Source organism: Choloepus didactylus, chromosome X, assembly GCF_015220235.1.
Source record: "Choloepus didactylus isolate mChoDid1 chromosome X, mChoDid1.pri, whole genome shotgun sequence".
Classification (NCBI taxonomy): Eukaryota; Metazoa; Chordata; class Mammalia; order Pilosa; family Megalonychidae; genus Choloepus; species Choloepus didactylus.
In genome coordinates, this window is record NC_051334.1 from 177,825,967 (window position 1) to 177,851,051 (window position 25,085).

Genomic DNA, 25,085 nt, shown 5'->3' on the forward strand with positions numbered 1-25,085 from the left:
CCCAGTCATTCTTCCTTCCTGCTCAATAATCCTAGTCAAATGCCCCTGCCCTTATAAAATCTCCTCAAACTGTTTTGTGACTCTAATGCTGGGTGGCAAATAGATCTCTTTGGCCAATTCCAGTCTGCTGCCTGGGGCACTGATTCGTGAAGTCTTCTGAGGCCTTGTCTGGGCACACTGGTAAAGAATGTCCTGATTAATATTCTTGGGAGGGAGAATTGGCTGCATGCTCTGAATTTGATGTCCCTGCTCTAAGGCTTAGTTTGGTTTTGCTTCTACCTTAGAACTTCAGTAGCTTTGCTGACCCAAGCTGACTGCTATGGGTTTTTTCTTGTTCTTTGATATGCAATAGAATTTTTTGCTAGCATCCTCTTTGGCATACCCCATTCACTTCTCCATAGCTTAACTGCTCTCTGGGGCCTATTTGTGGCCCCTCTTGCAAGGCTCCAGATTAAGGAGATTGGGATTTGAATTAAAATCTTTTGGCTCCATATCTTTTATTCAATCCCTCACTCTTACTTAATACATATTTTATTCTTTTTCACGTTTAGTTTTCCTGATAATATTGTAAGTAGTATGGGATGTTATTAAGAGTTCCAGCCCTGGGGTCAGATAGATCAGAGGTAAAATCCAACCCATTGCTTATTACACCATTGCAATAGTACACAACTAGGTGGAGTGCCTTGGATAACTAGATATGAATTCATGAGGTAGGTAAAATTATCAGGTCCACTTTAAAGGTGAGAACACAAATTGGGGAATTTAGGAACTTGTTCGGGTCATCAAGTTAGTACTCAGCAAAACTGGGATTTGGACAAAGGCTATCTCACCCCAGAACCCAACCCCAAGTTGTCACATTGTGCTGCACTGCCACCACCACCACTACCACTGGTGAGTATTTAGGAGGTGTCAAGCATAGTGCTGATCCCTTTATAAGCATCACCTCATTTGCTCAATCTTCACAGGAAACCCATGAAGTACAAACTAAAAAATGAGCTAGCTTTTTACATAACAATAAGTATAGATGTTATAAATTTTATGCATGCTATACATGATAAAAGCTTTAAACAAAAAAGAAAAAGAGAAGTAAAGATCTCTCTTTCCTCCTCCCTCCTAACCCTACTCCATATATATATTTTTCCTATTTTTAAATTCTTAAAATAGGAGCTATATTGGTGAGTTAACCATACAATATGTATAAGAGTACCTTTGTCAAAGTATGTGTCATTGTACAAACACTCATAGTGTTTCATTTTTATTTCCAGATATTGGGCTGCATTCGAGAGGTACAATGATTACCAAGACAATACAAAGTCCTTGACTTAATGAGACTTGTAATTCAGATAGCTAGAAAATGTGTTTGTAATCATGTAATCTCAGAAATAAAAATTCCTTACCTAACTCAGAACAAACTTTTTTATTCAGGGTCCTTGAAAGAGTGTCAATGATCTATCTTTTTAAAAAAAAACCCTCTTATTGTGGTAACATATATACAACTCCAAAATGCTACCAATACTACAGTCCATTACCTTTAATATTCTCATCACCCCAAACAGGTACCCTGCACCCATTAAGCAATAACTCTCCATTCCTCCCTGCTCCCCTGTCCCCTGGTAACCTGTAATCTACTTTCTGTTGCTATGGATTTCCTTATTATAGATATTTCCTATAAATGAATTCATACAATAGTTGTCCTTTTGTGTCTGGCTTATTACACTCAGTATTATGTCTTCAAACTTCATCCATATTGTGGTGTATTTCACAACTTCATAGAATTACCATATGACCCAGCAATCATACTTTCTAGATATATACCCAGAAGAATTGAAAGCAGGGACTCAAACAGATACTTGTATACCAATGTTCACAGCAGCATTATGCATAACAAGCAAAAGGTGGAAGCAACCCAAGTAACCATCAAAAGACGATTGGATAAGCAAAATGTAGTATATACACACAGTGGAATCTTTTTCAGCCATAAAAATATAATCACTTAATAGTTTCTTTTCTATCCTTCTAGAAATTTCTTGTGCATATATAAGCTTACATTGGTAGTCTTTTTATAGTAATGGGGTTATACCATATTTTTTTAGCTACTTACATTTGCTTGGAGTTTATTTCATATCAACACCCAATTGATGGACATTTATATGTTTTGTGGTAGGTATTTATATAATGATTTTTATTTCACAAATGGGAAATCTGAGGCACACAACACTTGGGTACCTTGCCCAAGGTCACCCCACTAGTAAGTTGCAAAGCTAGCATTCAAAACTAGGTCTGTCTTACTTGGGAGCCTGCTTTTTTAACTACCAGGCTCTACTGACATTGATGATTACTCCTGAGGGTGGTTGGATTCCCGAGTTTCTACCTCCTGAAACCTTAACTCCCTGATTCATGCGCCCATTCAAAGCAAAACCACGGTTCTGTCGCACTTTACAGCTTCAAGGTGCTCCCACTCACATGAGCTCATTTAATTTTCACATTTATTGAGTTTCTACTCCACGTCAGGTACTGTTTTAGGCCTGATCCATAAAATGGTGACTAACACAGGGTCGCTGCCCTCAAGGCACTCACAGACATGTGAGGGAACCAGATTTATAAGCAGACACTTCCAATACCAAACAATAAAGGATATTCTATTCTATAGAATTCTTTCCAACATGATATGTGCTAGTTGGTCAGTTAGTTTAAAACTCGTATTAAATTGTGGAATCATAAAAAGTCATACTCACATCCATGAAACAATTTATTTTAATTTAAATATATAGCTGCATGTACTTTGCCCATCTTTTGATACAGGTCTGAGGCCCTTTCTTTGAATATAGGTCTGTTAAATGAAGTTTCCTTCCTCTTTCTTGCCTCACCACATCCATAATGTTTTATCTGTGACTAACAGAGTCAGTTTTTTTAAAACTGGAACAAGAAATTAAATTAAAACTATTTGCTAAGAAATCTGGGCAGATAATCTTAGATTTCAATGGTTTTTTAAATAAAGAATTTATAGTTGCCTCACCCACACTTAATTTGACAACAATTTGTGTGTGTGTGTGTGTGTTTGAGTTCCCGTCTCATCTCAGTTTTCATAGAAATAGCAATTCTTTTTTTTTGCACTCACCTGTTTTTGTTTTCTTTTGGTGGGAGGGAATGCATAATAGGCAAAAGGAACCCAAGTATCCATCAAAAGATGATTGGATAAGCAAAATGTAGTTTGAACACATAGTGGAATATTTTTCAGGCAACATTTAACTAAATTATGTAATTATAATAAAACAGGCATAAACAGGCTTGGGAACAAACCCAGCTGAGTTTCCATAAGTATACAATTCATTTGGTGGGAATCATTCTACTATGGGGCAGTGTTGCCTCATTGCCCTGTGACCAAAAGGGTAGGCTCTGAAACCAGGTGGCCTGGGTTCAAACCTCAGCTCAACCACTTGCAGGCTGTGTGATTGTGGGCAACTTATTAAACCTCTCTGTGCCCCCATTTTCTTATCAATAAAATGGGGATAATGGTAGTGTTATTGTGAGACTTACATGAATTAAGACTTGTGGACTACTTGGAACAGTACCTTATGTAAACTTTAGCTTTTACTGTTATTTTCGGAGAGTAAATTATTAGATGTGAATTTCCTGAGGATGTTAGCCATTAGGTTCCACAGAGGGTATGAAGCACTTAAATTGTTTGGGTAAATCAGTTAAATAGAGTTTGGTTAGGTTGAGAATATAAAAAAGCATTGGGATAAATTCTGCTGCTATGGATTGAAAAAGCCTCTACTGCAGGTGTTCTAAACCTTGTACATACATTAAAATCACCATGGGGAGTGTTCCGGTTTGCTAATGCTGCCATTATGCAAAATACCAGAAATGGATTGACTTTTATAAAGGGGGTTTATTTGGTTACAAATTTAGAGTTCTAAGGTCATAAAAGTGTCCAAACTAAGGCATCAACAAGAGGATACCTTCACTGAAGAATGGCAGATGGCATCTAGAACACCTCTGTCAGCTGGAAGGCAGGGGGCTGGCGACTGCTGGTCCTTTGCTCCCAGGTCGTGTATCAAAACGGCATTCTCCAAAATGCCTCTGGGCTTGTCTCTCTTAGCTTCTCCGGAGCAAACTCTTGGCTAACATCTCCAAACCTCCAAGTATCTCTAAGCATCAGTTCCCAAGGGTCTCTCCAAAAGTCTCTCTCAGCTGCTCTTGGAGTGTTTTGTCCTCTCTTAGCTTCTCTGGAGCAAACTCTGGGCTAGCATCTCAAAGCATCAGCAAGTATCCCTCCAGAAGTCTCTCTCAGCTGCTCTGTGTGTGAGCACTTATAGGATTCCAGTGATTTAATTAAGACCCACCCTTAATTAATCATGGTGGGGTCCATATCTCCATGGAAATACTCAATCAAAAGATTAATGTCTGCCCTCACAAGATTGCATTAAAGAATACAGCTTTCAGTGTGACATAATATATCCAAACTGGCACAGGGGGTGATTTAAAAAGTTTTCCAATACCCATTCCCTATGTCAAACCAATCAATTCACTATATTTGGAGTGGACCCAGCTTCACACGATCTCCAGGAGCGGACCCAGCTTTTTAGGTGATTCCAACGTGCAACCTTGGTTGAAAACCACTGCTTTACTCAGGGTTGTGATGAACTTACTAATGAAGGAGGAGTGGAATTTCAATAGACAGCGACTCTGGTGACAGTTCTTTGAGGTAGGTGGGTAGATGCTGTAATCTTCGTGTTTTGAGATTAAGAGTTTTGGGTTTAGAGAGAGTAAGATCACACAGTGGCAGATCCAGGTCCTCTAATATCAGGCCCACTGCACTTCCTACAACTCCAACTTATCAAGACCAAAAAGGATTGAAGTAATTAATAAGAATTCAAATATATCTGCTGTGTCTTTTGAAAGTGAAAACAGTCACATAATGTTTTGTGCAAATTTTGACCTTTTTTATGCAGATAAAATTTGCATTCACATTTCTCTCTATAGTTGGAAATGTTTTCTAGTACCTGGATTATAGTTATAAACTTTATCAAAAGAGTTTTTTTTTCCTGGAGTAAGTGTCTCATAGCACAAATATGGTAAAGGACTTGATACTTAGTGAATTTTGCTAGATTGCTCTCTTTTTTTCAAATTTATGCTGGTAATGCTTAGTGAAAATCATTTTTATCTTTCTACAGCTATTTTACACACTGTAGAAATACTACAGTAAATAATACCAGGTGTGAAACATAGCTAAAATGGAAGCATACAAATTGGATAACTTCGTGATCTACAGAAACAACTGCCCCCCACCCCAATACAGTATCTAACATAAAACACTCTAGCTAACTGAACTGGAGCAATAAAAACTGGTCAGACGGAATAAAGAATACTTCAGAAGCATACACAAATCATATTGCACCAATACTGAATATTGACCATTCCCATACCATTAAGTTCACCCTCATTATCATATCTGTACATGTTAGATTATCATTCCCCCTTCACTATCTTCTGTCTGTCTCTAGGTCTGCTATATTCTACATTATAAGACACTTATTTTACATTTTTCACATGGTTCACATTACTGGTAACATACACTATCTCTCCTTTTGTGTCTGACTTATTTCATTCAGCATTATGTCTTCAAGGTTCGTCCATGCTCTCATATGCTTCACGACCTCGTTCCTTCTGGCTGCTGTGTAGTATTCTGTGGTATGTATGTGCCACATTTTGTTTATCCACTCATCTGTAGAAGGACATTTGGATTGTTTCCATCTCTGGGTAATTGTAAACAATGCCGCTGTGAATATCAGTGTGTAAATATCTGTTCATGTCACTGCTTTCAGATCTTCTGGGTATATACTGAGAAGTGAAATTGCTGGATTGTAGGGTAACTTGGTATCTACTTTTCTGAGAAACTGCCAGACTGTCTTCCAGAGTGGCTGTATAATTACACATTCCCACCAGCAATGAATAAGTGTTCCAATTTCTCCACATCCTCTTCAGCATTTGTAGTTTTCTGTTTGTTTAGTGGGAACCATTCTTACTGGTTCTTACTGGAACCATTCTTGATTTGCATGTCCCTAATAGCTAGTAAAGATAAATTTGCATGTCCCTAATAGCTAGTAAAGATAAACATTTTTTCATGTGTTTTTTAGCCTCTTGTATTTCCTCTTTGGAGATATGTCTTTTCATATCTTTTGCCCATTTTATAATTGGACTGTTTGTACTATTGCCATTGAGTTGTAGGATTTCTTTATGTATGCTGAGTATCAGTCTCTTATCAGATACATGGTTTCCAAATATTTTCTCCCATTACATTGGTTGTCTCTTCACCTTTTTGAAAAATTCTTTTGAGATACTGAAGCTTTTGATTTTGAGGAGTTCCCATTTATCTGTTTTTTGTTTCATTGCTTGTGCTTTGGGTGTAAAGTCTAAGAAGTTACCTCCTAATATTAGGCCTTGAAGATGTTTCCTTACATTATCTTCTAGGAGTTTTATGGTACTGTCTCTTATATTGATGTGTTTGAGCCACTTTGAGTTAATTTTTGCATAGCATGTGAGGTAGGGGTCCTCTTTAATTCTTTTGCATATGGATATCTGGTTCTCCCAGCCCCATTTGTGGAAAAGACTGTTCTGTCCCAATTTGGGGGCCTTCTCAAAAATCTGTTGACCGTAGATCTGGGGGACTATTTCTGAATTCTCAACTCATTCCATTGATCAGTATGTCTATCTTTGTGCCAATACCATGCTGTTTTGACTACTGTGGCTTTATAGTAGGCTTCAAAGTCAGGAAGTGTAAGTCCTCCCACTTCATTTTTCTTTTTTAGAATGTTTTTAGCAATTCAAGTTCCCTTTCCCTTCCAAATAAATTTGGTGGCTAGCTTTTTCAAGTCTGCAAAGTAGGTTGTTGAATTTTGATTGGAATTGCATTGAATCAGTATATCAGTTTGGGTAGGATTGACATCTTAATGATATTTAACCTTCCTAACTATGAACACAGAATATCTTTCTATCTCTTTAGGTCCTCTTTTATTTCTTTTAGTAAAGTTATGTAATTTAATGTTTAGAGGTCTTTACATCCTTGGTTACATTTATTCCTAGGTACTTGATTTTTTTAGTTGCTATTCTGAATGGAATCTTTTTCTTGAGAGTCTCTTCTGTTAGATCATTTCTAGTGTATGAGAACATTACTGACTTATGTGCATTAATCTTGTATCCCGCTAATTTGCTAAATTTGTTTATTAGCTCTAGTAGCTGTATCATGGATTTCTCAGGGTTTTCCAGATATAAGATCATATCATCTGCAAACAATGACAGTTTTACTTCTTCCTTTCCAGTTTGGATGCCTTTTATTTCTTTGTCTTCCCAGATTGCCCTGGCTAGCACTTCTAGCACAATGTTGAATAACAGTGGTGACAGCAGGCATCCTTGTCTTGTTCCTGATCTTAGAGGGAAGGCTTTCAGTCTCTTGCCATTGAGTACTGTGCTGGTTGTGGGTTTTTCATATATGCTCTTTATCATACTGAGGAAGTTTCCTTCAATTCCTACCTTTTGAAGTGTTTTTATCAAAAAAGGATGCTGAATTTTGTCAAATGCTTTTTCAGCATCTATTGAGATGATCATTTGATTTTTCCCTTTTGATTTGTCAATGTGTTGTATTACATTGATCGATTTTCTTATGTTGAACCATCCTTGCATGCCTGGGATGAACCCCACTTGGTCATGGTGTGTGATTTTTTTTAAATGTGTCTTTGGATTAGATTTGCAAGTATTTTGTTGAGCATTTTTGCATCTATATTCATTAGGGAGATTGACCTGTAGTTTTCCTTTCTTGTAGAATCTTAACCTGGTTTTGGTATTAGAGTGATGTGTGCTTCACAAAATGAGTTATATAATGTTCCACTTTCTTCAATTTTTTGTAAGAGTTTAAGTAGGAATGGTGTCAGTTCTTTTTGGAAAGTTTGGTAGAATTCCCCTGTGAAGCCTTGGGCTTTTATTTGTAGGAAGCTGTTTGATGACTGATTGGATCTCTTTATTTGTGATTGGTTTGTTGAGGTCTTCTATTTCTTCTCTGGTCAGTCTAGGTTGTTCATGTGTTTCCAGTAAATTATCCATTTCCTCTAGATTCTCTAGTTTGTTGGCACATAGTATCTTATGATATTTTAAATTTCTTCAAGATGCACAGTAATGTCCCCTGTCTCTTTTATTATTTTGTTTATTTGGGTCTTCTCTCCTTTTGATTTTGTCAGTCTAGCTAAGGGTTTGTCAATCTTGTTGATCTTCTCAAAGAACCAATGTTTGGTTTTATTTATTGTCTCTATTTTTTTTAATTTGTTCTCCATATCATTTATTTATGCCTTAATCCTTGTTATTTCTTTTCTTCTACTTGCTTTAGAATTAGTTTGCTGTTTATTTTCTAGCTTCTTCATTTCTTCCATTAGTTCTTTGATTTTAGCTCTTTCTTCTTTTTTAATGTATTCATTTAGAGCTATAAATTTCCTCCTCAATACCACCTTTGCGGCGTCCCATAAATTTTGATATGTTGTGTTCTCATTTTCTTTGGTCTCTAGATATTTAGCAATTTCTCTTGCAGTTTCTTCTTTGACCCATGGGTTGTTTAGGAGGGTGCTGTTTAACTTCTAGATATTTGTGAATGTTCTAGATCTTTGATGGATCGTGACTTCAAATTGCATTCCATTGTGGCCATAGAATGTTTCTTGAACAATTTCCATCTTTTTAAATTTATGGAGGCTTGTTCTATGCCTCAGCATATGATCTATCCTGGAGAAAGTTCCATGAGCACTTGAGAAGAAAGTATATCCTGGTAATTTGGGATATAATGCTCTATATATGTCTGTTAAGTCTAATTCATTTATCCCATTGTTTAGGTTCTCAATTTCTTTATTGGTCCTCTGTCTGGTTGATCTCTCTATAGGAGAGAGTGTGTATTGAAGTGTCCCACAATTATTGTGGAAACATCTATTGCTTCCTTCAGTTTTGCCAGTGTTTCTCTCATATACTTTGGAGCAACTTGACTGCGTGCATAAACATTGATGATTGTTATTTCTTCTTGGTGAATTGTCCCTTTTATATAGTTTCCTTCTTTGTCTCTTATGACATCCTTGCATTTAAAGTCTATTTTATTTGAAATTAGTATTGCTACCCCTGCTTTCTTTTGGCTATAGCTTGCATGGAATATTTTTTTCCATCCTTTCACTTTCAATCTCTTTGCATCTCTGGGTCTAAGATGAGTCTCTTGTAAACAACATATTGATGGTTCATATTTTTTAATCCATTCTGCCAATCTATATCTGTAATTGAGAAGTTTAATCCATTGCATTCAATGTTATTACCATGAAGGCAGTTCTTGAATCAGCCATCTTATCCTTTGGTATTTGTTTATCAGACCTATTTTTTCCCTCTCGCTCTGTATTTCCTTTATGTTACCCTTACTAATACTCTTCAGTTCTGTGCCCTTCTGCAGGCCTCTCTCTCCTCTATTTTTTTCTCAACTGGTAGAGTTCCCTTTATTATTTCTTGTAATGCAGTTCTCTTGTTAACAAATTCTCTCAGCATTTGTTTGTCTGTGAAAATTTTAAGCTCTCCTTCAATTTTGAAGGAGAGATTTGCTGGATAAAGAATTCTTGGCTGGCAAGTTTTCTCTTTCAGAATTTTAAATTTGTCATACCACTGCCTTCTCACCTCCCTCATGCCCACTGAATAGTCAGTACTTAGTTTTATATTGTTTTCCTTGTATGTGGTGAATCACTTATCCCTTGCTGCTTTCAGAACTTTCTTCTGCTCTTCAGCATTTGACAATCTGATCAGAATGTGTATTAGAGTGGGTTTATCTTGATTTATTCTGTTTGGAGTTCATTGGGCATCTCTGACTTGTATATATATGTCAATTAGAAGGGTTGAGAAGTTTTCCCCAATAATATTTTCGAATACTCTTCCCAACTCTTTACTCTTCTCTTCACCTTCTGAAACACCATGTTTCTGCACTTCATGTTATCCTTTATTTCCCTGAGACCCATTTCAAATATTTTATTTTTTTCATTACTCATTCTTTCGTGCTTTCACATTTCATCATCCTGTCTTTGAGTTCACTAACTTGTTCCTCTGCCTCTTCAAATTTCCGGTTACGTGTCTCAAGAATATTTTTAAGTTGATCAACAGTGTCTTTTATTTCCACAAGATCCACTATTTTTTTTTATTTACTCTTGCAATTTCTTCTTTATGCTCTTCTTGGGTCTTCTTCATGTTCTTTATATCCTGAGCCATGACATCGATGTTTGTGTGTACTTCTTTGAGTAATTGCTCCAAGTTCTGTGTCTCCTCTGGCTTTTTAATTTGGATGTTTGGGCCATCCATATCTTCTGGTTTCTTCATATGCTTTTTAATTTCCTGGGTTTTTTTTTTTTTTTGGCCTCTTGGCATTTGTTTATCTTGATAGGGTTCTTTTAGGATATGCAAGATTATTTGTACATTTATCTATAATTTGGCAGAGCTACAGCTTGGTTGAGTGCATGTTGTGCGAGGTGAATCATGGTAGGAGGGAAGAGACACAAACTGGTATGGTATAACTTTACAGAAGAGAATTCATTGAATTACAAGACTACAAACATTTATCATTAATGATATAACTTTACAGAAGAGAATTCATTGAATTACAAGACTACAAACATTTATCATTAATGATACGATAGTTGAAAGTAAAGCAGTCTGTCCAGCAGGCAAAGGAAAGGAAAAGAAGAACTTACCAAACTGGGGAAAGCCCCCACATCTGATACTACTGGCTGGGGAGGTCCCGGGTCTTCAGCCCATCAGAATTCCAGTTTGCACAGGGTCCCAGGCAGAGTGCCCCCTCCTGGGTGAGACCTCCAACTTTTCCAGGACTTGGTCCAGTATTTATGGCAATTTGTCCAGGAGTAGAAGTGCTTTGCTGCATGTCTCAAGAAAGGGCTAATTTCTTATCTTAGTTTCACCAGCACATCCGCAGTGGGGAGCCTACCCCTTGGGGGAGACACAGGTGATGTATTAACTATTATCAAAACTCCCAGGTAAACTCTATTAGGCTTCAAGTGACTTCCTTTGTTATATGTATTTTTGGTCCTCATTCCCTTGTAGACAGGCCAGCACCTGCTGTCATGCAAGGCATGCTTATGGTTCATGTTGGTTTGATCCATACATTACACCTTCCTACAATTTCTAACACAGTGCACTTTCCCTGACCTTCCAGTAGATGGCACTCTTGAACCACCTCTTACCTTCAAGCCAGTTCTCCCCCAAGTTCACCCATGCACTGATTGGGGGTCCAAACCCTGTTGAAGTCCAATCAGTGCCCCAGTTTTCCATGTGCACTGGGGACTGCCAGCCCTGTGTGTGTGTGGGTGGGGTGTGTGGGTGGGTGTGCCCTGCACAGTTTGGCAAGGAGTCTGCTCCAGGATACAGTGGTCCCAGCTGTTCCCAGGGTTGCAGGTGGAATACTCTGGGGCTGCAGAGCTCTGTATCTAACCTTCCAGCTCAAATGACCCACAGTCCCAGTCAGCCACGCACCCTCGAGTCCCCAGGATAAGGGGAGGGCTCCTGATATTTCCATGTGGTGCCCCTGTCTCTAGGCTGTGCACACCATGGGCTTCCCTGGAGGAAGAGTGAATGCTATCATAAGCCTGCCAAATCCCAAATTCCCTCAAGGAAGCTTTTGGCCACAGAGCTGTGAAGGGTTGTTCCCCAGCCAGCTGCAAAGATGGCTGCATAGGGTGTGGAAGGCTACCCCCTTCCTAAGATCATCTTCCTGCTCCAATGACCAGTCCCTTGCATAGGTTCTCTTGGCCACAGGTCTATGAAGGGTTATCACCCATGCCAGGTACTGAGGAGGTTGCCCAGGGCATGTAAGGCTACTCCCCTCCATGCTGTATCTCAGCTCCAGCCGCCCATTCCCTGGCGGCGTTCCGGGCCGAACACTCACCCGTCTTTAAACACAGCCTCTCTGTTTCTCCAAGTACACACTCACTCTGGGTGTAGAAGTCCCTGCTCACCTAGTGGAACCCTGGAACTGCTGTTCTGGAGCACTTTCTGTCCTTTATCTAGTGTTTTTCATGGAGGAGAATTTTGCTCTGTCTCTCCTAATCTGCCACCTTCCTGGAACTCTAGTTTATAACTTTTTACATATGGATAATACCACTAGATAACTGCCATCCCCAAAACTTAAAAAATAAAGCATTGACGAAAGTAGCTGGCTAGTTGGGTTGTGCCATTTCCAAAGGCTGCTTGTAAGTCATTGGATTGTTAAGGATTAAATGAGATGGTGCGTTTGAAGTGCTTAATAAACTGTATCATACCATACTAGTGTAAGGAATTACTATTGCTACTTTCAAAGGGGATAAAAACAAGTCTGCTATCACAGTTAGACTCCATCATAGAATCTTCACTAATTAGAAGGAGAGGACATTTTTGTTTATACACCAAACAGGTTCACTCCTAGACAGGGTTCCCATGGGGGGTTAGTGTCTGCTCTTAAAGCAATTTAACAGGTTATTTCTATCACCAATAATGAATTGGGTTTGCATTGGAGACAGTCTCCTAGTGTAGGAACTAGGGGAGTCAACAAGATGAATTTCCTTCTTGCTTAATTTTTGTTCACTGATAAGAATTCATTTGGGGTGTAATGATAGACGAGAATCTTGGAGGAAGTGATTTTAAGATGAGGAATCTGAGATCCTAGGGAAATAAGGAGCTGTCAGCAAGATTAAGAAATAACTTCTAAGAAAGCACATCTCAGGTTTGAGACATTACTAGTAAAGAATCTGTAGAAAGGAAAATCATAGCCCAAATAATAACACAAAGTTAAATGTCATATGGTGGTGATCTTCCAACTTTTAAATAATCAAATCCCACCCCTCCCCACACCTAAATCTTACTAGAAGCCCAATACTTAAAACAGATTAAATTGCAGTTGCTTTGATTGCATTTATGAAGGTGAGGGTAGGGGTGAAGGCACAATGTACCTCCTGGGGCAGTAGTCACAGGTGCAATTTTTACTCCTTGTGTGATTATTTAATCAATAGCTGATTATTCTGCTAGATGGTACTCCAGGCTGGGATCTTCTTTGCTTTTGCTCATCACCACATCTCTAGTGCCCAACACAATGTCTGGAACTCTCTCGCTCTCTCTTTCTCTTTCTCTCTCTCATTCTCTCTCTCTCTCTCTCTCTCTCTCTATATATATATATATATATATATATATATATATATATATATAGTCGATGGTGTTGATGAAGGATGAATGAATGGATGGTGGGGAAGCCAAGAAAGCTAATTGAACCAAGTTGGCTAGGTGTTGATATCTCTGTGGTTTCTTAACCCCTATAGAAAGCCTTACATACTGGAAATTAATCCAGATCCATAAAGAATGCCTAAAGAAGCAGGATGGCAGGGAAGGCTAAGAAGAAACTTTTTCCACCATCCCCACATTCATTACTTGTACTTTCACCCACAGAGAATGCTGAATTTCAGTGTCTGACACATAGTGAGTGTTCAGTAAATGCTTGTTAGATACATGGTACTCAGAAAACATTAGTTTACGGAATGAATGAAGTGCAACATGATTGAATGAAAAAATGAGTGTCTTGTGATAGAATGAGGACAGATGGCTCAATTTTCTACCTTAAACTAATCTTTAAAATTCCATGAAGGACACTACAAGAAGCCTCCTAGGTGTCCTTTTAACAAGTATAAGTTTTACTTTGTTTATACCAATTCCCCAGAACAGTATTGTCTGAAAGTGTGACACATCATAAAACAACTAGAGCCAACAGTGGTGCTAAAGCCATCTTCACTCAGTACAAATTGTTGACTTACAATTATCCCCAGGAGACACCAAGCGCCCCAAATATGGACAGCTCCAGAAGAAGTATGCCCTGTTTGGAAGAGTTATGTGCCTGTAGAAAACACATAGGTTCATTATTTAAGAAGAAGATGTATAAATTACAGTTGCTTGAAGGCAGCCTTACCTTGTGCCTTAGCTATCTGTGTAAGCAATGTGCCATTTGATCTACAGTGTGTATTGTAGCAAGACATTGCCGAGGGATGTGTTTAAATGAGGGCAGACGGATTTGCAGTTTAACTCATCATCTGAAGCCTCAACAGACTAAGCCACCAAAGCCTTATAGCCTCCATGATTTTGTACAAGGATTTCCAGAGCTCGAAGAAAAATGTAGTGAGGTGTGTCTGTGTGTGGGCATGTGTGTTTGGGGGAGTGTCTGGGCAGCAGCTATCATTGGAGCCTTAGCTACTGATTCTTCCCTGCAAGTCACTGTATGTGAAGGCATCAGAAAGCCTTGATTAACTGCCTCAGTGAATGAACTTGACCCTAGGCAGGTTGAGCAACCTGTCCTTTGAGTGGGTTCCTATAGCTGACCAGCTCTGGAGTGGTTTGCAGGTGATCCACAGATGAGCCCAGAATGGAAAGCTTACAAATCTGGGGTTGTTCTTTTTCAGATTTGTTTTCAAAAAAATCAAAATTTCATAAATGTATACATGCCTATTATTAAAAATACAAACAATACAAAATTATACATAGTAAACAGTGAAAATGTCCCTTCGTCAACCAACCCATCAACCCTATCCATGCTGCACCGCCCCATCCTCCTTTCCTGCCCAGAGGAAGTTACTGATACCTGCTTGGTGTCCTGGAATGTGTCCTCCCAGATCATCTTCTTCTTAGATATAAGCATACAAACATATCATTGTACATATACAGATTTTCAAAAACATATAGGAGAGATCATACCACACATATTTCACTATGATACTATGACATGCTTTTTTCACTTAACAATATGTCAGGTATATTTCGATATCAGTAATTTTAAAAAATTATTAGAAAAGTTGTAGGTTTATGGAAAAATCATGCAGAAAATGCAGACTTCCTATATACCCCTGTGCTGGTTTGGATCTTTATGTACTCCAGAAAACACTATGTTCTTTTAATCCACTCTTGTGGGGGCAGACCTATTGTTGGGTGGGAGCTTTTGATTAGGTTGTTTCCATGGAGATGTGACCCTGCCCATTCAAGGTGGGTCTTAATCCCCTTGTGGAGTCCTCTGTGAGAGGATAAAAGGCAGAGACATTTTGGAGAGAGTTCAGAGAAGCTAAGAGAGACAGAAGCCCAGGGACATTTTATTAAAAGCCATTTTGAAACCAGAACCCAGGAGAAGAAGGATTAACAGATGTTGCCACATGCCTTCCCATGTGACAGAGGAACCCAAGATGCCAAAGGCCTTTCCTCAGAGACGGTATCTAACTCTTGATGTCTTAATTTGGACATTTTCATGGGCTTAGAACTACAAATTTGTGAACTAATAAACTTCCATTGTAAAAGACAGCCCATTTCTGGTATATCGCATTCTGACTGCTTTAGCAAATTGAAACAACCCCCCTCGCACGTGCAGTTTTCCCTATTAACACTTTGCATTAGTGTGGTAGCTTTCTTACAATTTTTCATCTCAGTAATTAAAAAAAAAGATAGTAAATGGGAGTTCCCTGCTCCCAAACCCTACTCTTCAAGGGTAGCTTCAGTCAATAATAGTTTGGTATGTGCCCTTCCAGCCCTTTCTCTGTACATATGTACCACACACACTGCTTACTTTTTTACATATGTAAATAGGATCATGCTAGCTACATTATTCTGTTAACTTGTTTTTCCCCTTATCAACATATTGTGAAGATAATTTCGTGTCAGTACATATAGGGCCTCCTCATTCTCTTAAACTGCTGTTTCATGTTACAAAAGGAGGGGTGTCATGTTATTTTGCCAGTCCAAACTGGTTTTTACTGAGGTATGAAATGCTTGGCAGTATCCAACATGATTCTGGCGTTCTCTTTGAACTCAGTCTTTGCAGAGATGAAATCACGCCTCTGTCTGAGTCTCTCAACACAACACTGAATCGGAACACACTTCTGCCTCCCTGCAATGGCTCCTACCAGATGCCCATGGCACTCAATGGAACCTTGAATTGAAGAAGTTCCTGCTGGCCCTGAAGAACAACCTGAGTGGCATGCCCCTAGCAAGCCCAGGCTCCAAGCCCTGTGGTTGGGCTGAATCTTTGGAATCCTTCCTTTTGGTCTCAGAGAGAATCACAAGCCTTTTGTGAGCTGTATAATGGCCTTCCCCCTTGCCCCTCCAGGCTTTGGAACTGCCATTAGAGTGCATTGTTTAGGAAGAGCAATGGAAACAAAATTGCTTTTTAAGAGTAAAGCTCTAAAATATGTTATTTTTTCTGCCACTTCTAATTCTGGAAAAGGATTAGTGCTAATCATTTCTTTTTTATTTTCCAATAAAGCATCTTAGGTGATAATGTTGATGATGTGTAGCCTGAACTAAGGGAAGGGAAAACATTGACCTCAGTGGGGCTGCTCGGTGGTAATTGGCACTTCATAAGCTCCGTTTGTGTCTTTGTGACAGAGATAGTGAAATTTGTCGAAGAAATGAAAGCTCAAAGAGATGGAATTGGCACTTGGCTTTCCAGCTGTCTCCTTTGAAGTACACTTCAGAAGTTTTAATAGGTAGAAACTATATGAATTTAGATACTGTTTGCTATATGCTTACCAACACAGTCCTTTTTTTCTTGTGGTATGGAAATGCTTGTAACTTGAGCTCAATAGTCATTACCAACAACCAAAGTTGTTTGTTTCACAAACCCACTTTTTGTGTGTCAGCTGGAGGATATGCAACTCCAGAAGAGTACAGTTCTCTGATACTCGGCACCCACTGAAGTTTGCAAATTACGAACAAAGCCCTAGATGTATCAAAAAGAATTGTATTCATTCCACAAACAGTACCAGGGTGTTTAGAAACAACCACCCAGACCAAGCCGGTATTGCATTATATTCTGTTTTCTTTGCAGGCAAACAAAGCTTCAGATGTCTACAACAAAATGTCTAAGACCTCAGTGATAAGAATTAATCTTAACTCGGAAGATTTAAGGCTTAATTAGAATTCTGATCCAAGACAGCAGACTGTGTGAACTGCTGTTGCTAAACTATACTGTGTAAACATTGCATACTGATGGAGTTTGCTTGTCAACTCAACTGGCATCTCTGTGCAGTAAGCTTGTCTTCCTGTCAGCTGGATGCATCATGGGAAAAGATCAACATCTCAAAGGAGTGTGATCTGCATGTGTAAAGTGGGGGGGTGGGGGTGGGGCTTAAAGGAAAGTTGCTTTTGCCTTGTTTTTCACTTGTGCTCAATGGTTATAAAGAATGTCTTCTAACATTATGCATTTTAGTCCAAGAAGAGTGAGGGTTTACTTTCTAAGAATTGGAAGATAACATATTTTTTTTTCACTTTGAGGAAAAGTGAGCATATGTAGCCCAAACCTAAGTACATAATGCCACAGAAAGAAGACTACAGGAAATTCAAAAAGGATTGAAAAAGCTTTGAATTTTTCTCTAATCCGTCCTGTGGAACTCTTTGTTCTCTTATATCTACTACCTCAGCCACTTTATCAAAATCAAGAGGCATCGTTTTGTAAATAAAACTAAGCAGCAGCAGAACACAAGTAATATGAAGAGCACGGGAACTGGATTGGATAAGCCAGAGTTCAAAGCCTGACTCTGCCACTATGTCATCTTGGGCAAGTCACTTCCCCTCTCTGCAACTCTGTTTCTTACCAATTAGATATTAGCCTCCTAAGAATCATGCTATATCAATATGAGGGCTAAATGAAAGAATGCATGTGAAAGTCCTAGCACTTAGTAGGTGATGAAGAAATGTTTGTTGAGTTCTTTGAGACAACTGATATCTTAAAAAGTTCTTCCCAGTGACATTCTAAGATCACTGTGATGTCTCTGCCCTATTGTAGGTTGACTTTTTTTATAAGCTCCTAAGACCAGAGACCACGTCCATGCAATTCTTTGTCTATTCTCAGTTCCAATACAGTATGTAAAGTATGTTAAAAAAACGTTTTTTGCTTGCTTCTGCTTAGCAAACAAGTTTCTTCCTTCTACTGGTATCTGATCCTTTGACCAGTACTTCCTCAATGTCCTTTATCTACTGGGTTCAAAGATTGTCTGTTGCCGACAATTTTGACCAGGGTATTTTATGGTTATCAGGGAGATACTATTTTCAGCAAGAAGAGGAGAGAGGGAGCCAGGTGCCTGGTTACATAGTGGGCCCTACAACATATGTAGAATGTATTAGGCGCAGATGGGATGCACACATAAGCAAGAGGGAAAAGGAATGGGGCAAAGAGACAAGGGGGAGTTGTGATGGTTTGAAGCCATTATGTACCCCAAAAAAGATCATGTTCTTAAATTTAACCTACTGTGGGTGTGGACCAATTGTAAGTAGGATCTTTTGGTGAGTAGGATCTTAACTAAGTTGAGATGTGACCCACCTCATTCAGAGTGGGTCTTAATCTTCTTACTGGAGTCCCTTATAAGACCATAAAAGAGAGAAACACACACACACACACACACACACACACACACACACACAGCCCCAGAGAAGCTGAGAGAGGAAGCAACAAAATTGGGAGAGAAGGGAGAGACCAGCAAATGTCACCATGTGCCTGGCCATGTGACAGAGGAGCTGAGGATCACCAATAGCTGGTCTTCAGGGAGAAAGCATTGGCTGTTGATGCCTTAATTTGGACATTTTCATGGCCTCAGAACTGTAAACTTGTAAGTTAATAAATCCCCATTGTAAAAGCCAATCATTTCTGGTATATTGCATTTTGTCAGCTCTAGAAAACTTAAACAGGGGTGGTAAAAATACCTAATGCTTATTACAGTTATTGAACGCTTGGTACATGTGGATGAGGAAACTGAGGCTTAAAGAAGTCAAGTAAATTACCCCTGGGCCTTACTGCTATAGGTCCACAGTCTTCTATATGAAGCCCTTGGGGCCAGATGTGTCTCAGAATTCAGAAATTGCTGGATTTGGGAAATATAGATGGTATATGTAACATATATTGCATACCAGCAGGGTCGGTGGAAGCACCATATAATCAAATACATTAATATTTATGCATTGAAATCTATGAATATTCACACTTAGTGAAAAAAATAAAGACTCTAAATAGCTCCATGTTAGTTCAGGTCAGGTCAGGTTTTGCTGCCAAGTAAGTTGCAAAGTATTTTTATTTTCCAAAGCTTTTTGGATTTTTGAATTGCAGATAAGGGACTGTAGACCTATGGTGTAGTAGACACTAACTAGTGAGAACTTGTGCCTGTCTGACGCCACAGCAGGGCCACTATCTTGTTGTATTAGTTTCCTATCTCTGCTGTAACAAATTTCTGCAAACTTAGTGGCTTCAAATCACACAAATTTATTATTTTACAGTTCTATATGTCAAACATCAGAAACAAGACTTAATGGACTAAAATCAAGGTATCAGCAAGGCTATGTTTCCTCTGGAGGTGTTAGGAGAAAGTCTGTTTCCTTGCTTTTCCAGCTTCTTGAGGCTGCTGCATTCCTTGGCTATGGTGATTTGAAGCTGTATGGACCACAGGAAATCATGTTTTTAAAGCTAATCCATTCCTGTGGGTGTGAACCCATTGTAAGGAGGACCTTTTGATGAGGTTACTTCAGTTAAGGTGTGACCCACCTCATTCAGGATGGGACTTAATCCTATTACTGGAGTCTTTTATGAGTAATATATGAGAGAGAGAGAGAGAGAGAGAGAGAGAGAGAGAGAGAGAGAGAGAGAGATTGAGGGAGAGAAAACCAGGGAAGCAAGAAGCTGAAAGCAATGAAACCAGGAAGAGAAGGGAGAGACCAGCAGACATCGCCATGTGCCTTGCCATGTGACAGAGGAGTCCAGGATCACCAGCAGACAGTCTTCAAGAACACAGCATTATCTCAATGATGTCTTGATTTGGACATTTTCACAGCTTCAAACCCGTAGCTTTTAAGCTAATAAATTTCCATAGTTAAAGCCAACACATTTCATGGTGCCTGCTCTGAGCAGCTTAGCAAATTAAAACAACCCCCTTCCTCCATCTTCAAAGCCAGCCGTGGTGGATCAAGTCCTTTTCACATTTCATCACTCTTACCTTCTCTTTGGCCTCCCTCTTCCATATTTAAAAAGATCCTTGTGATTACATTGGGTCCACCTGGATAATCCAGGATGCTCTCCACCCATCTCAAGGGCAGATGATTAACAGCCTTAATTCCATCTGTAACCTTAGTTTGTCCATTCCATGTAAACTAGAATATTCTCCTTTATAAGGATCAGGACAGGGGCACTTTGGGGGGGGGGCATTTTTTCTGCCTACCTCAGTACAGCTGAGCAAGTTGTGCACAGCACAATTCCAGATAACAATTTGAATAGTGCTCCCTGAAGTAGTGCAATGTGGAATTCCTGCCCCAGGACCTACTTGCCTCAAGGCAGCCACTGCACATACTGCCTGCTAGGAGAGGGAGGAGTCAAAACTTTTTCCAGGTTCAGCTTCTGGAAAACAGGGTGATGTTGCCTTCTGCTTACAGGTATTAGCTAGCTCCTCAGGAGCTGAGAGGGAGCCAGGCTGCTTGAGCCCCCAGGGAATTGCCCTGTGGCGTACAGGGGCAGAGTTGTTAGGTTTGCAATTCTGAGTTTTCCTTGAGACCAAGCCAGGATGGTCTCTAGTGGGCTTTCATAAGGCAGATAGGATTGCCTCCTTCAGAGCCCTTTGGGCATTGGGTGAAGGGGAAGAGAGCAGGGTTGCATTCTTGATATGGGAAGCCTGGTGTAAGGTTTCAAAAGGAGAGTTCCAGCCTGGCCTACGAGTGGGTGATGAGGCTCATCTCAGCAGTCATAGAGCCGAGGGATCTACAGAGCCTTTCTGCAGAAGAGTGTCTATCAGGACAGCAAATAAATTGCTAGAATATCTTCTGTATTTTTTGATTTTCCATAGATGACAGAAAATCCAAATGCTTTCTGAATACTCATGTCAGCAGAGAGATGCACCTTTATCACAATTTGTTCATTCCTCACACTCTCCCCCCCAAACAAAGCTAAGCAAACAAACAAGCATAAGGAGACAAAAATCAAAGCTTTTTCAAATGTTTCAAGGCCAGTAATTCTATTTCAAGTAAAGACTCCTCTTTGAGGCTGATATGAAAAATCTCATTTATCATGGTTTGCAAAACTGCAATGAGGCATAGCTCTATCTTCCAGCCCTTCCAATTCATAGAGTAAATAGCCACATCTAGATGTTTCACTGGTGTAAAGAGAAAGTCATTACCAGAGATGGTTAAGTAAATTGGTAAAAATCCTTCTATCAATGTATAATAACAATTTAGATCTTTGTAATGTCTCTTGCAACTTCGGTTTCTGGCCTTCTGTTGCTCAGGGCAGGGGCAATACATCTGGCTCCAATGTTGATTGGCTTTTATTAGAAGTCATGAAGCTTGATCTAGAATAAAACAATGCCAGTGAGCAGGTTAGGTAAGCAAATCTACCTGCAAATGGAGGATGTGACGTCAATTTTTCCTTTAGCAGGGCGGACCCATGGCTGACAAGCTCCTGGGAACAAAGCAGTTGTTTAAAACAGAAGAATACAAAAAAGGAATATCCACAGGCCCTGGAGCTTGAAGCCCATATCTAAAGGCCCATTGGGTTATAAATGAATGGAATTAGCACAAACCCTGTCAAGTCTCTGGACTCCAAAGCCCAGGCTTATTCTGTTATGCCATGTTATTAAATTAGGCTCAATATCTTCTGTGTAAAGTGTATTACATTTTACAGTGGTGTGAGTGCAATTGGGCTAAGTTTTATAAAAATTGGAAGCAAAACTAAAGCAGCTTATTGCTTAAGGGTTAAAGGCATCTTTGTTGAAGGACTAACATAGCCATTACTATATTTTGCTTCTAAATACAATTTAATATTTTAAATTTTCCAGATTTTTTTCCAATTGTCAATAGTCTAAGGCAGAGATGGGTACATTTTTTCTGTAAAAGGCCAGATAGCAAATATTTTAGATTCTGCAGAACAGATGTTCTTTGTTGCCACTACTCAACTCTGATGTAACATGAATGCAGCCATAGACTTTGCATAAATAAATGGGCATGGCTGTGTTTCAATTAATCTTTATTGACAGAAAGAGATGGAGGGCAGGATTTGGCCCACAGGCAGGCCATGGTTCGTTGACCCCTAGTCCAAGGGACAAGAAATAAACTTTATTCACTAACTCATTTCAGATAATAAGCTGCAGAAATCAAAGAGATAAAGAAAGTCAATCATTCCAATCTGGTGACATGAGAACAGCAGCCTAAACCACTGTCTCCTCTATGTTTTCAACAATCCTGGCATTTTAAAATGTCTTTATTTTGTCTCCCTTCTGCTCTCCACTGGGCTAGCATACTATAGGATCCTATGGAATAGAGGAGAAAATTTGGGGAGAGGGAGGTAATAGGTTAGGGTGTCTGGAAGTGCTTCAGGAGATAGGATGATTTGGTTCAACTTGACTAAAGTACATGGGTATGTATCATGTAAAACATCCAATATTTGTATTTTCTATGCTCTAACAAAGGACAGCAATTCACCTAACCATGACAAAACATTGCCTCCATCACTATTAGGCATGGAGGTCAGAGTCCAGTGAGCACTGTTCTTTTTCTGCTGAAGAAAGCAAGCATTTGGATTATAAAGTTTGATTGTCATGGCTCCCTCCTTACTTAGGAAAAATGCTACCCTCTCTCAGTATCTCTCCTTTTTAAGTCAGTTTAGTGCCAAGGGCCAGATTTTAATCTTAAATGTCAAGTACACTTACAAATGTCAAGTGCACATGTAAATGTCAAGTGAACTGTGTAGTTTCCCCTATCCTCTTCTACTGAAGTGAAGAAGTACCATGCAGAAGACCTAGGACTCGAGAATTCTGATTCTTAATGGAGTTTGTTCTTGTGCTGGAGGCATAGTTATCTAGTTAGTTGTTATATTCACTCTGCAGCCTCACAATGATATTGGAACAGTTTTCAGAGTTGGAGTCAATGAAACACGTACCTGTTGAAAAGAAGTTACATAGAGTGCAAGCCCTCTTGGTGAATTTTTTGAAAGACATAAAAGAAAATAAGATCAACAGGAAAAACAATTTCAGGGGAAATTGCTTGCATGCCCACTGGACAATATTTTGAAAGGACCTTTGGATTACCTATTTACTCATGTGACTGGAACACCTTTGCCTTACTGGTGAGTGAATCTTACACTTGTGCAAGGGGAAGTATGGCCCCCTTCTAGTTGGGGTAAGAGGCTATAAATACATAAATAAATATTGGTTTACTTTCCTGTTGTGGTGGTTTGAAGCTGTTATGTACCGCAGAAAAGGCCATGCTCTTTTAATCCATCCCTGTGGGTGCAGACCTGTTGTGAGTGGGACCTTTCGATTAGGTTATTTCAATTGAGATGTGACCCAGCCCATTCAAGGTGGGTCTTAATCCTTTACTGGAGTCCTTTATAAGAGGATAAAGCACACAGAAGAAAGCTCCAGAGAAGCTGAGAGAGGACACACAGAAGCTCAGAAAGAAAGCTAGAAAAACAGAGAGGAAGCCAGAAGCTGGAAGCAATGAAGCCCAAGAGAGAAGGGGGAGACAAGCAGACATCGCCATGTGCCTGGCCATGTGACAGAGAAGTTGAGGATTACCATAGCCGGTCTTTGGTGAGAAGGCACCGTCCTGTGGATGCCTTAATTTGGACATTTTCACAGCCTCAGAATTGGAAACTTGTAAGTTAATAAATCACCTAAAAGCTAGTCCGTTTCAGATAGATTGCATTTTGTCAGCTTTAGCAAACTGAAACACTGGCAGTGGCAAGTGCTCTGAAGTAAATGAAACTGGGTGGCAGGGAAGGCCTCTCCAAGGAGAGCTCATTTGAGTGAACACCCAAACAGCATGAAAGAGCCAGTCAAAGATCTGGGGGAGGAGGATTCCAGGCAGTGGGATCATCAGGTGAGAACATACCTGGTGTGCTTTTTATGCTTTATTTCATTTAATGTTCTCAATAACCTCACGAAGCAGATCCTAGGTAACTTATGATAAGTTCACAGCTTACATCTGTCAGGGCAGGATTTAAACCCAGGTCTGTCAATTCTTTTCCTCTTCCCATCACACTGTGCTCTTTAGAGGGTATTAAGTCATGTCCTTATATGCACAAATCATTGAATCATTTCAGTCAAAATTGTCCTATCTAAGAGTAACATAACTTTTTGTGTGTTTTCTGGGCTGAACCCCAAGCTGAAGCTGATGAAGGCATTCTCACCTTTTGCTGCTGGAGAAGTCTTCAAAAGCTGGGATGAGGAAATCCCATATTCATTGTACAGTATCTGGTATGATTGGAAATCACTGTGCAACATGGAGAAGTCTGAGACAAATAGGAGACTTGGGCTCTTAAGCTCTTTCTCCCATGTACTTAGTTGTATGACCTTAGACAAGCTCCAACTTCCCTGAGTTTTAGTTTCTTCATCTTTAACATGGGTATGATAAAAATATCTGTATTGTCTACCTTTCAGGATTGATTTGAGTATCCAGTTAAAATGTTGCCTCTATAATTAAAAAAATAATGATGGAAATGCACTATATAAACAGTGACCCCTAAGTTAAACCATGATCTACAGTTAATAGTACAATTATAAAACTATGCTTTCATCAATTTTAACAAATGTTCCACACCAATGCAAGTTGTTATTAATAGGGTAGTAGATGGAAATCCTGTATTTTATGCACAATTGTTTTTTAAACCCATAACATATCTAATAAAAAAATGTTCCCTCTACCTTCAAAATATACCCATAATCTAACTACTAACCAACTTCATGGCTACTATTTGGGTCCACCCACCAGTGTTTCTATTCCTATATTCCTGTATTCTTTTTTATACATTTTTATTGTGAAATTATATATATATATATATATATATATGTATGTATGCATATAACAGTGATAACTTTCAAAGTACAATTTAATGAGTAGGTAGAGAGCAAATTTCAAAAAATGCTATGGACTACAGTTCCACAATTTCAGTTATTTCCTTGTTGTAATATATAACATATATCCAGAAAGGTGATAACTTTCAAAGTACAATTTAACTAGTAGCTATAGAGCAAATTTCAAACAATGTTATG